This window comes from Elephantulus edwardii, unplaced genomic scaffold (assembly GCF_000299155.1).
Source record: "Elephantulus edwardii isolate Elephantulus edwardi_28Jun2011 unplaced genomic scaffold, EleEdw1.0 scaffold00125, whole genome shotgun sequence".
NCBI classification, from domain to species: domain Eukaryota; kingdom Metazoa; phylum Chordata; class Mammalia; order Macroscelidea; family Macroscelididae; genus Elephantulus; species Elephantulus edwardii.
The window spans coordinates 7320960-7333784 of record NW_006399875.1 but is presented as its reverse complement, the minus strand read 5'-3'; positions in this window follow the sequence as shown (position 1 = coordinate 7333784).

Below are 12825 nucleotides of genomic sequence, written 5' to 3'. Positions count from 1 at the left end.
TTTGCATATAATCATTCATATCCAATGGTGTTTTGTATTTACACTTTGCGTTTTACACAATCATTAGCATATAAAATTTTATTTTATACAATTAATTATCAAGGCTCTGTGCCTATTATTTTGAAGCTCTATCTCACATATTTGGGCACGCAGCCAGGAGGGAGCAGCCCTTGGTGAAGGACATCATATTTGGAAGGGTGGAGTGATAGCACAGTAGAGGATAATCCCAGATGAGATGGATTGGCATGATAACTGGGGCAATGTGTATAGGTGTGTCAGAGTCAGTGAGACTGACTCAGGACAGGGCAGGCTTCAGAGCTGTTGGACATAAGGTGACTATGAGTTGCAGGTGTCTTGATAGCGCACAACAACAACAATGCCTAGTATCACCTCATCTTTAAAGATTTGTGAGCTTGTGGTGTTGTTTTTTTTAAGATTTTTTGAAACATACTTGCTCAATGCAAATCTCGGGCAAATCTCATGATTGCTACTTGCACTAGTATTGATTGTGGATCCAGATAAAATGAAAGCCTTGACACCTCTGTTCTTTTCTTTTCTCCATTTATCTTGATGCGGCTTACTGGCCCAGCTGTGAGGATTTTTGTTTTCTTGATGCTGAAGTAAAGACTATAAGGCCTAGGAAATTGTGGGGCAGGACTCCCCTGTCATCTTGACTCGCTATGAGTCTGAATTGTGACTTGTGGGTGCCTGACAGCAACAAGGAAGAGGATATGAATCAGCAGAGGGAGTGATCACCACATAGAGTCCTGAGATCAAAGCTAAAGAGGCAGAAGCCAGAGCCAAAGGGTATAGAGACATCAAGTCCTTGTGTTCAGACTACGGCTCCTGGCCAGTCTTTCACCTGATGCTTTCCAGTCAATAGGCCAACTAACATTTTCCTTTTGCTTAAATATGAGCTTTTAATAAGTTTCGTTATTGAAGAACCAATCCCTAATTTAAGTATTTCTACTTAACAGTTTCCTTTCATCTTCATAAATCTGAGATGAGTTTTCTGACATTGGATATTTAGAATAACAGAATAAGATGACAGAACAAGAGTTGATCCCTTTGAGCTGTGGTGTTGGAGAAGAGCACTGGATATTCCATGGATGCTAAAAGAACAAACATACTTCTCAGAGATTCAGCCAGAGTGCTCCTTGGAGGCAAGGATGATAAAGCTTCCTCTCACATACTTCAAGCAGGTTACCAGGAGAGGCTATTCCTCAGAGAGGAGCATTGTGCTTGGGAAGGTGGAGAAATGGCAAAAGAGACAAAGAACCTCAACCAGGCGGATGGACACAGTGAGTACAGCAATGAGCTCGGGTGTGTTACAGATTTTGAAGATGACATGGGATAGGACAGGGTTCAGATTTGTTGTTCATAGAGTCACTATGAGTCAACCTTCCAACTGCCAAACTTCTGGTCACAGTCAATGCTTAACTATTGCACCACCAGGGTTCTTAAACACGTTGTTGTTGTGAGATGTCATCAAGTTGACCATGACTCATAGTGATCCCAGAAATAGCAGATCTGAATGCTGCCCTATCCTGTGCTAGGCTATTTCTGACATACTTGGACCCAATGTGACAGTCACTTTGTCAATCCATCTTGTTGAAAGTCTTCCTTTCTTTTGTTGATCCTCCACCCTTCCAAGCATGGTGGCCCTTCCTAAGGACCATTCCCTCCTAATTCTCCAACATATGTGAGACAAAGCTTTACCATCTGTGCATCCAAGAAGCAACCTTGATGTACCTTCTCCAGGACAAGTCTGTTTGTTATTTTGTCAGTCCATCAGATATTCAGTCCTCTTCTCCAACACCACAACTTAAAGGCATCAATTCTTCTATCATCCTTAGTCATTGCTCTACTCTCAGCTGCATAGCAAGTAATTAAAAAGGCCATGACTTGAAACTGACATCATTGCTCCTTCACACATTCTTGGACAGGTCTTTTAAAGCAGCTTTTCCCAATGTAGCAAGTCTTTTTATTGCTTGATTGTTGGCAGCAAGGATGTTGATTGTGGAACCGAGCAAGACAGAATCATTGGCGACTTCAGTCTTTTCTCCATAAAATATGATGTTGTCTATTGATCTAATGATAAGGATTTTTGTCTTCTTGATGTTGAGACATGAGCCATACAGAGCTGTAGTCTTTGATCTTCTGTAGCAAGCACCACAAGTCCTGTTTGTTTTCATCAAGCAATGTTGTGTCTTCTGGGTAACACAGGTGGTTGCCAAGTCTTCCTAGAATCCTGATGCCACATTCTTCTTCAGCAAGCCCAGCCTCTAGTTTTCTCATATGCCAGTATGCATTACAAACTGTCAAAGTTTACTTGCCAATTGACCACAGTTTTCACATGGCAACTATTAACATCTCATAAAACTTAGGTTCTAATGAATTTACTTTAGGATTCTAGTTAAAACATATTATTTCAAGTTGCCACCAAAAGAGCCCTGGTGATGGAATGGTTAAACACTTGGTTGCTAACTGAAACACCAAGAGATCAAACCCACCAGCCACTCCAAAGGAGGGGGGAAAAATATGTGTTAATTGGCTTCCTTGGAACCCTATGTGTCACTGACCTTCTGTCCTAAATGACTGTGAGTTAGAATCAAGTCCTGACAATTGATTTGGGATTGTTGTTTATTTGCTGGATGTCTGAGAGGATAATAAGATGCTTTAGGGGGAACTGGATTATTAGATTTTTGATGACTAGTAGAAAATTAATAGAGAGAGAATAGGTATCTCTTCATAATTATTCAAACTGTATTCTGTGCAAATTATTCACACTGGACTCTATGAGGAGGAATATGGCATCAAGATCAGAGGAAGACTCATCAATAACCTGCGTTATGCAGATGACACAACCTGGCTGGCTGAAAATGAGGAGGTCCGGAAGCATTTGTTGCAGAGGATCAAGGAATGGAGTCTTCAATACGGATTGCATCTAATGTCAAGAAAACAAAGATTCTTATCACTGGACCAATAGGCAGCATCGTGACAGATGGAAAAGAGATTGAAATTGTAAACAATGTCATCTTGCTTGGATCCACAATAAACACCCTTGGTACCAGCAGTCAGGGACTCAGGAGATGTATTATACTGGAAAAGTCTGCAGTTAGGGAACTTTCCAAATTATTAAGGAGTGGTGATGTTAATTTGAGGACTAAGGTGCGTCTGATTCAGGCCATGTTCTTTCTGATCACTTGTTATACATCTGAGAGCTAGACAAAAATAAGGAAGACAGAGGAGAATTGATGCCTTTGAGCTGTGGTGTTGGAGAAGAGCACTGAACACCCCATGGACATCCAAGGGAACAAATAGAAGAAGATGCAGCTAGAGGGCTCCTTGGAGGCAAAGATGATGAATATGTGATGTATTACATACTTTGGGCACGTTGCTAGGAGGGGCTATTCCTTGGAGATGGACAAAATGTTAGGAAGGGTAGAGGACATATGAAAAGAAAGGAAGACTCTTGACCAGGTTGATTGACAAGATGACTGTCAGCAATGGTCTTTAATGTATCAGGAAGTGTGACGATGGCTAAGGGTAGGACAGGTTTCAGAGCTGTTGTTTATAGGGTTGTTATGAGTTGTAGTCAACTCAACAGCACTTAACAATAAGAAGAGAAATGATGAAATTACTCTCAATAAATGATTCTCTTCATGAAGGGTGTCAGAAGGAGGTAGAGGATAAGTAGGGTGAGCTCTGAGTAGGTATTGAGGCGGAGGTGCTAGGGACTTACAAATCTACATTGGGCACTCAGCCTGGTGCAAAGAAGTAGAAGAAAGAAGTACGAGTTGAGAAGGACTCTGCAGATGTGCTTAGAGCAAACTTGAAAGATAATCACTGAACAGAGATGTATCGTTAAGATTACTGGTAACAGAAGAAGGATCTCTCAATTTGGGTTTACATGATTTTTAAAAACATTTATTCACCAGCGTCTTTCTCCTTCCAATAGGAACTCTCTCACAAATGAATTGATCTTTTCAAATCATCACTGTGCGAGGAGAGATTTCCTCCAGCATGAAATCTTTGTAGAATTTTCAAAACAATTGACCCTGAATTAGAACAGAGCATTTTTCTTGTTTACTAAAAAAGAAAGGTGGGGAGAGAAACAAGAAATAAAACTGAGAAGTCAACGAAATGATCAATAAACTTGCTGAGACTTGTCCAATTTGCTGCAGATTTTTCAATTCATGGTAGGACTCAATTAGCCAGTTGGGGGTTTTAATTTACTACGCTCTTACTTGCAATGTTAAATATGGTACTTGGACGGATGAGACTTTTAAACATAAAAATCAATAAAATGCACTCACTCTGGGACTGTGAGGGAAAACGTCGTCTTGTGCTGCTGATGGTGGCTGCTGGCACCGAGCGCGGTGGGGCATTTGTCAGGATGCCACGATTGCTTGTATCCTCCCCTATCTTGGCTCATAAGTCAACCAGAAATGAGAGCTCCAGTTATCACATACACACTGTACATTCCCTTGATATATTAAACATATATAACCATCACTCCTGCTTCACTCCCTTTGAAATGACTAACAACAAGCCATGTTCCAAAGTCAAAAGATAGGTGCAGAGACACAGAAAGATGGGAAGCAGGAGAGGAGCATGGGAATAGAGTCCAGCAGCCTCTTTTTGGCTTCCTTGTGGCTGGGGACCCTTGTCCTGAGGAAGTTGACTGGTGCCCTGCAAAGATGTCTGTGTCTTCACCTTCAGAACATGTGAACTTGTTATCTCACATCACAGAGAGAGGGTCTTTGTCGACAGTTTCAGAACCCTGGGAATAGAAAAATGAGCCAGAATTAGGCAGGTGTGCCAGACATAACCAAGAGAGTCCATTGATGGAGAGGAGGAGAGTTGGAGGCAGAGAAGAAGTCGTGACAATGGAAGCAGAGGTCTAAAGCTAAAATCAAGCCCTTCATCATTGACGACAATTCTCAGCAGCCCTGTACAACAGATGCCAACTGCCCCATAGGGTATCCAAGCTGTACTGTTTACTTTAAGGGAAACGGCCACTTTTTTCTGCTAAGGATTGGCTACTGGGTCCAAACTGCTGATCTGTTGATTAGCACTAAACACTGACCTCACTGTGCCATTAACCCACTGTTGTCAAGTCAGTTGTGACTCACAGCCACCCTCCATCAGGTTTTTGGGATGGGAAGTCTTTAAGGGAGGTGATGCCCATCCTTCTCCACTAAGCAGCTACTCAGCCCAGTGCCTTACACACTATACCACCATGGTTCCCTCCCATTGCCATAGACTTGATTCAGAGTCATCGAGATCCTATGGGAAAATAGACATTTTCTATAAAGTTCCCAACACTATCATTTTTAGAGTAGAACGTTCTCACATCTTTCTTTCTCTCAAAGAGCAGCTGATGAATTCGAAGTGATAACCTTTTGGTTAATAGCTGAGCTATTAACCACTGCACCAAAAGGAGTCCTTAAAGAAAGGTGAAAGTGACACTGGACTTATTTACTGGAAAGATCCATTGTGTATGACTTCTTCAAGCTGGAAAAGAAATAAATTCTTCTAGAGCTTCCCAAGGAACATAGCCCTGTTGTTGTTGTTGTTGTTGTTGTTGTTGTTGTTGTTGTTGTTGTGTGCCATCAATTCGCTTGCAACTCATAGCGACTCTATGTACAAAAGCCCTAAACCTTGCTCTGTCCTGTGCCAATCTCACTGTCTCTGACACACCTACCCCGATTACCCCAGTCACTGAATCAGTCCACCTCATAGAGGGTCTTCCTCTCCTGTGCTGTCCCTCCACACTCCCAAGCATGACATCCCTCTCCAAGGACTAGTCCCTCCTTGCAACATGTCCAAAGTATGTCAGAGTCAAACGAAGCCTCAGAATTCTTGCCTCCAAGGAGCAGCCTGATTTAACCCTCTCCAGGATAAACCTGTTTGTTTTCTTAGCAGTCCATAGTACATTCAATACTCTTCTCCAGCACCACAGCCCAAAGGCATCAATTCTCCTTCTATCCTCCCTAGTCATTGTCCAACTTTCTGATGCATAATGACCGACTGCAAAGACCATGACCTATATAAGGCACATCTTAGTCTCCAGAGTGACACCATTATTCTTCAGTACTTTGGACAGGTCCCTAACAGCAGACTTTTCCATCACAATACGTCTTTTCATTTCCTGGCTGCTTCACAGGAATGATAAAAAATTAATATATTTATTTCATTTTAAGCCACTAAATCAGTGGTAATTTGTTAATAGCAGCAAAAGGAAATGAATGCAGGCATTATGCCCTCTGGACCCATTAGACTTCCTTCCTGCATGTGTGCCTATCTTTGATCATGATTTGCCTATAGGATATTGCTGTTGTTTTGTTGTTGTTGTTATGTGCTGTCAATCAACTGTACAATAGCCTTGAACCCTGCTCTATCCTGTGTCATCCTTATTGTCTCTGACATATCTACCCTCATTACCCTAGTCACTGAATCACTCCATCCCATCAAGGATCTCCCTCTCTTGTGCTATTAAGTAATACAAATTAGTAGTCGGTGGGGCAAAAAAATTCCATCTCAGACAAGAGTATTATAACAAATGTTTACAGAATACTCCTGGACCTCCACAAGAAAAAGATTGATAACTCAATTACAAAATGGGCAAAAAACATGGAAAGAATTTTCACAGAGGAAGATATTCAAATGGCAAACAGACACATGAAGAAATGTTCCAAATCACTGGCAATAAGAGAGATGCAAATCAAAACCACAATTGAAAGATTAAAATTAAAATAGTCCCTATAGTTTTCAGCTGAATTAAACTCAGGTTTCTATAGTTCTCAGCTAAGTTAAACTCAGGAATTTTTCCATTGTCCCGGGTAGAGCCCCACACCCAGTTGTATCCAGGGCAACAGTATTTCAAGAATGGCTAACTACAAGGCAGGGCAAACAAGAAGATATTTCTTGACTGATAACCCATGTGCCTTTGTTTCCCGACTGATAACCCATGTGTCTTGTGCTTTTCCACTGCCTTGGAGTTTGAACTCATTGTATACTTAAGAATTTGTGAAACCACCTATAGTTAAAGATCTGTCTAACTGCTACATGTGCTACGTGACTGCCACATGTGCTACGTGCAAATATGCTGTGTAAACCATGAGCGAAAATCGAACCAATGAATTCAAACTGTGCTTTCATCACCCAATGAGAAGCTGATACCCAGTTTTATCCCCCTAAAGTGTATAAAAAAAGCCAACTTTGTCTGCTCGAGGTCGACTCCTCTGTCTCCTGCGAGAGATACGTGTCGGCCCAGAGCTCCGCAATAAACCTCTTGCCTCTTGCTGTTGCATCAAGCCGGTGTCTTAGAGTCTTGGGTCTTCGCCGTCCGCTCGGGACAGGGTAGGGCCACCGGTCCGGGGGTCCTTCAAATGAGGTACCATCTCACTCAGTAAGAATTACAAAGTTTAACAGGGCAGCAGGTAATAGATACTGGAGAGAATGTGGCGAGAAAGGAACTCTTATACATTGTTGGTGGGATTGTAAAATGGTGTAACCATTCTGGAAGATAGTTTGGCGCTTCCTCAAAAAGCTGAACATAGAAATCCCATATGACCCAGCTATTCCACTACTTGGAATATATGCTGAAAAAATTAGAACTGAGGCACAAACTGAGATTTGTACATCAGTCTTCATAGCAGCATTATTCACCATCGCAAGAACATGAAAACAGCCCAAATGTCCAGCCACAAATGAATAGATTGAGAAATTATGGTCCATTCACATTACGGAACACTATGCAGCACACAGGAGCAATAACTTTGTAAATTATTATCTAGCTTAGGAGGAGTGGGAGAGCATTATGATGAGTGAACTAACTCAGTCACATAAGAATATATATTGTATAAAACTGTTATTGTAGAATGAGTATAAGAATCCAGGAGGAGTGGGAGAGGCTGGAAGCAGAGGCATGTGGATGTGCAGGTGCAGGGGGGATTAATCATTGGGTTATACAATTTGATGGGTGGAGGGTGAGGGAAATTGTAAGAATTTGTTCAAATTTGTGTTTTAACTTTGTAAATAAACTAGTAGAAAAATAATAATAAAACAACAACAACATGAACAAAAAGTAGTAGTCAGAATTGTTTTCATGTGTCTTTCTCAAATGCTTACTGTTGTTCAAGTCGACTGTAACTCATAGCAAACCTATGAGCAATAGCTCACTGCTCTATCTTGAGCCAACCTCACTGTCTCTGACACATCTGTTCCCATTGACCAGTCACTGTGTTCATCCATCTCATCCAAGGTCTTCTTCTTCTGTGCTGACCTTTTGCATTTCTAAGCATGATTTCCTTCTCCAAGGATTGGTCCTTCTGGGCAACATGCCCAAAGTATGTGAGATGGAGCTTCACACTCCTTACTTCTAAGAAGCAGCTGGCTTCACCCTTTCTAGGACATGCTTGTTTGTCTCTTGGCAGTCTATGGTATGTTCTCCAGAACCACAACTCAACTAATGACATGGGTTTATTTTAATAGTCATTGTCCAGCTTTGAGATACAGAGCAAATAATTGCAAAGACCATGGCTTGTATCATGCACACTTTAGTCTCTAGATTGACATTGCTGTTCCTTAAGACTCTGGGAGGTCCCTGACAGCTGTCTTTCCCAATGCAATTCATCTTCCTGACTACTGGTACCAGAGGAAGGAGAAATTGGTAACAACCTCAACCACTCCTCCATCTATCTTGATTTTGCCCATTGACCCACTGGTGAGAATCTTTGTTTTCTTGATGTTGAGCTTCAATCCATATTAAAGACTGCGGTCCTTGACCTTCTACACGAACACTTCAGGTTCTTTTTAGTTTTGGCAAGCAATGTTTTGTCATCTGCACAATGCAGGTTTTTAATTAGTCTTCCTCCAATCTTGATGGCTCATTTCTCCTCATAAAATCCAGCCTCCTGAATGATCTGTTCTGCATATAGATTGAAAAGGTATGGAGAGAGGACACATCCCTGATTCACTCCTTTCCTGATTTTGAACCATACAGTGTTCCCTTGTTCTGTTGTGATGACTGCTTCCTGGTCCACTTAGTATAGGTTTCAAATGAGCACAGTCAAGTGTTTTAAGGTCTGCATTCTTCTCAAAGTTAGCCACAATTTGCTGTTCTGAAGGAATTGCTTTAAAAACCCAAGGCCCCAGGAATTGATGAAATACCAATTGACATATTTCAACAAAGAGATGCCTTGGACATGCTCACCAGGTTGTGCCAAGAAACCTGGAGGACAACTACTGGCCAATTGACTGGAAGAGATCCATATTATTTGCATTCAAAAAAAAAGTGATCCAACGAAATGTGGAAATTGTCAAACAATATCACCAATACCACGGACAAGCAAAATCTTGCCGAAGATAATTAAAAAACGAGTAGAACGATTCATCAACAGAGAACTATGAGAATTAGGAGTTAAATTTAGAAGAGGCCCTGGCATTAGGGACGTCATCACCAATGTCAGCTGGATCTTGGTTGAAAGCAGAGAGTACCAGAGGAATGTTTATCTGTGTTTCATTGGCCATGCAAAGGCAAATACTCACTAGATAATATGTTTAAAGAGTGCACTTTCTGAACAGGATGGAGAGGTCTTCAAGATATGCCAGATTCTTAAGCCACAGGTTAGTTTATAGGGTCACTATGAATTTTACTCAACTCTGCAGCACCTAACAACAACTACGTAACACATTTCTATCAGTAACCAAAAATGATGGGTTCCAATATTAAAGAACATTATATTTTCAATAAATCCTATAGGAGATGGAACTTAATTCTAATCAGGAAATTCTGAGTGATATTTTGCTGTTATTGACAGAGCTGAAAAAAAAGACTCTGGGAATCATTATATCAACCAACCTCAAAAAGCCAACTCAGCACTTTTTGATTCTTTTTTGAGTCTTTTGGTTCTGACTCACCGTGATTCTACAGGACAAATCAGAAATACCCCAGAGGATTTCCACGGCTGTCAGTTTTTACAAGAGCAGACTGTCACATCTTTCTGCCATCAAGCAGCAGGGAGATTCGAACCGCCAATCTTTCCGTTATCAACTGAGTGCTTAATTATCACCCCAGATCATTTCACATACGCCCACAGATCTTTTTTTTTAAATTAACTTATATAATTTTTTTTTCTATAATTATATTTTATTAATTTTCATAAACATTTACAGAGATTTTGGGTTTCCATTCATTCATTGTTGCACTAACGCCCACAGATCTTAATGTATAATTTCATCGTTCTATTCCCTCTGAGTCTGAAAATGAACCAGCAAGTAGAAAAAGCTATTTTTTGGTGGTTCAATTGGTCATCTCCTTAGGCAATCATTATTTTTCAACATCTTTTCATTGACCATTTGCCCCAAAGAGGGTTATTTAAGTGCTAATTAGTAAATAAAGGTGCCTGTTCCTAAGGAAGCAGCAATACAATGGAATGAGAGCTACCTACTCAAGTAACAATTGGGGCAAATGAAAGGTCGTCAGTTCCCCCCCCCCCCCATTGGCTAAGTATCAGTCAAGTCAATGTTAAGTGACTCAAGACATGTGCTAAGGAGTAAAACTGTATCAGACTGTGTTACTTCCTTATAAGCCAGCAAGAAAGTGAGGATCATTTTAAACAGTAATTGAGAAAGCTTACAAGTTAAACAGAGAAGACGTTTAACTGCACTTGAATGTTTTTGTTTAGTCAAATTTTCTCTGACTATGCACAGTGCTTTTAAAGCTTTTTTTGGTGATCAGAAAGATGTGTGTCTAGCTTATTCCTGTAGAAGGTAATTTCACTGACATCTCAAGTCTAAGAAGAAATAAGTCTCTCTTCAAAGCATTGAACCCAGACACATGAATGTGTGGAGCTAAATATTCATCATGTCACTCAAATACAAGGTCTGTCATTATAAGGAAGGGGAACAAAATTAGGGGCTTTTACAGCTAAAGGAGATGTTTCTATTCTTCCTGAGGAATTCACCCTAGAAAAGTCAATGGAGCTTTGGGAATTATCCTAGTCCTCCTTCCACCGCCTGACAACTCTTTTCTTTATATATATATAAAAACTTTAATTCTTCTAAGTGATATAACACTGGTCTGTACATTGCCGGACAGAGGTAACCTGTGGTTGCAATGAAGCTGAACACTGTGACACTGATGTGTCAAATGTAATAATGGTTACCTATGGTGGACAGCATTAGGTGGACCTGCCAAATTAAAACAGGCTTGGAAGCAGGAGTGGCATACACTTCCAAAATAACTTGCCTCTGGAAACTATGAACTTGGAGGAACAATGAAAGGTAAACAAATGTTCAGGTGTTTTGTTCATAGGGTCGCTATGAATCATCTATGACAATTGTGATTTTAACAAAAGTTTACAGAAAAGTTAGATTTTCATTCATTCATTGCTGCACATTTTTTATGCCTTCCCCCTCCCTCCCTTCCCCCTTCCCCATTTGACTTCTTTTGGGTTTTTTTAGATAATCATTCATTATTGCACAATTACCTCCCTCTCCTCACCCCCATTCTCTTTGCAATTTACCCCTTATTCTGAGTAATTGTATATATAATGTCTAATCATCAAAACATGGAATAGTTCCTTCATCTATTCCAGTGCAACGTGCATTATCTACCCATTATTATCCTATCCTTCTTTTGGTACTGCCTTGGGTCCTCTTCCTCTGTGGGTTCTCTGTATTAGTGTCTTCAGTGTCATAACAAAATACCACAGACTTGGTGGCTTAAGTCACCACACTTGGTTTTACAGTAACAGAGGCCAGAAGCATAAAGCCAAGATGTCAACAGGAACATACTTGTTTTGAAGGAAGGCTGGAGAGAAGAATCCTGTCATGTCCCTTTCTAGCTTCTAGTAGTTCCCAGCTATGTGTGTACAGATCCATTCTTGTACATTCATTGACTTCACTCTGTGCCTTGATCTTCACGTGGGCACCTGTCCCTTGGGTATCTCTGTCTCTTCTCTTGTTATAAGGATGTCAGCCATGTTTAATTGGAGTCTAGCTTTACTCCAGTATGAATTGATGGGAGGAAGACTACTTGATAACTGCTTCGAGGTGCTAGGAGTTTGGACCTCAGCATACCTTTTTGGAGGACAAAGCTTTACCTATAACACTTCCTAAATGATAACCTTCCTCAGTCTTCTAACCTTGTGCTTTCCAGAGGTTTCAATTGTTACTTGTTTTCTGAATACTCTCCCTTCTGTATCTCCTGGCAATTCAGACTCAATTGTGATACTGTTTTCTAAACATTATTTACAAATACATTCAATGTACACATTGGACTCAATCCCTACCTCCCATGCTGTTTAAATATCCTTGTCTCCATTCTCCAGATCAGAATATGGCCCACTGATCACTCAGGAGTTAAATACTAAACTCTTACGCTCTCATTCCTTCCACATCCATATCAGTACCAGTTCCACTGCCTTTACATTCCTCCATTCTAAGCCTTTCTCTTACTCACACAGTCTCTGCTTTTTTCAAGTCTTACTATTTCTCATCCAGGAAGCATTTAAAGAAGATGGAAAGAGTATACAGAGTCACTGTACCAAAAGGAACTGCCTGACACAGAAGAATTGCATGAAACAATATATGAACAAGAGCCTGTGATGATGAAGGAGGAAGTTGGGCCCCAGGAATAGATGGCATACCAGTTGACATTTTCCAACAAACAGATGCTGTCCTGAATGTACTCACCAAGTCATGCCAAGAAATCTGGAGGACAACTGCCTGGCCAACTGACTGGAAGAGATCTATATTTGTTCCCATTCCAAAGAAAGGTGACCCAACAGAGTGTGGAAATTATTGAACAAT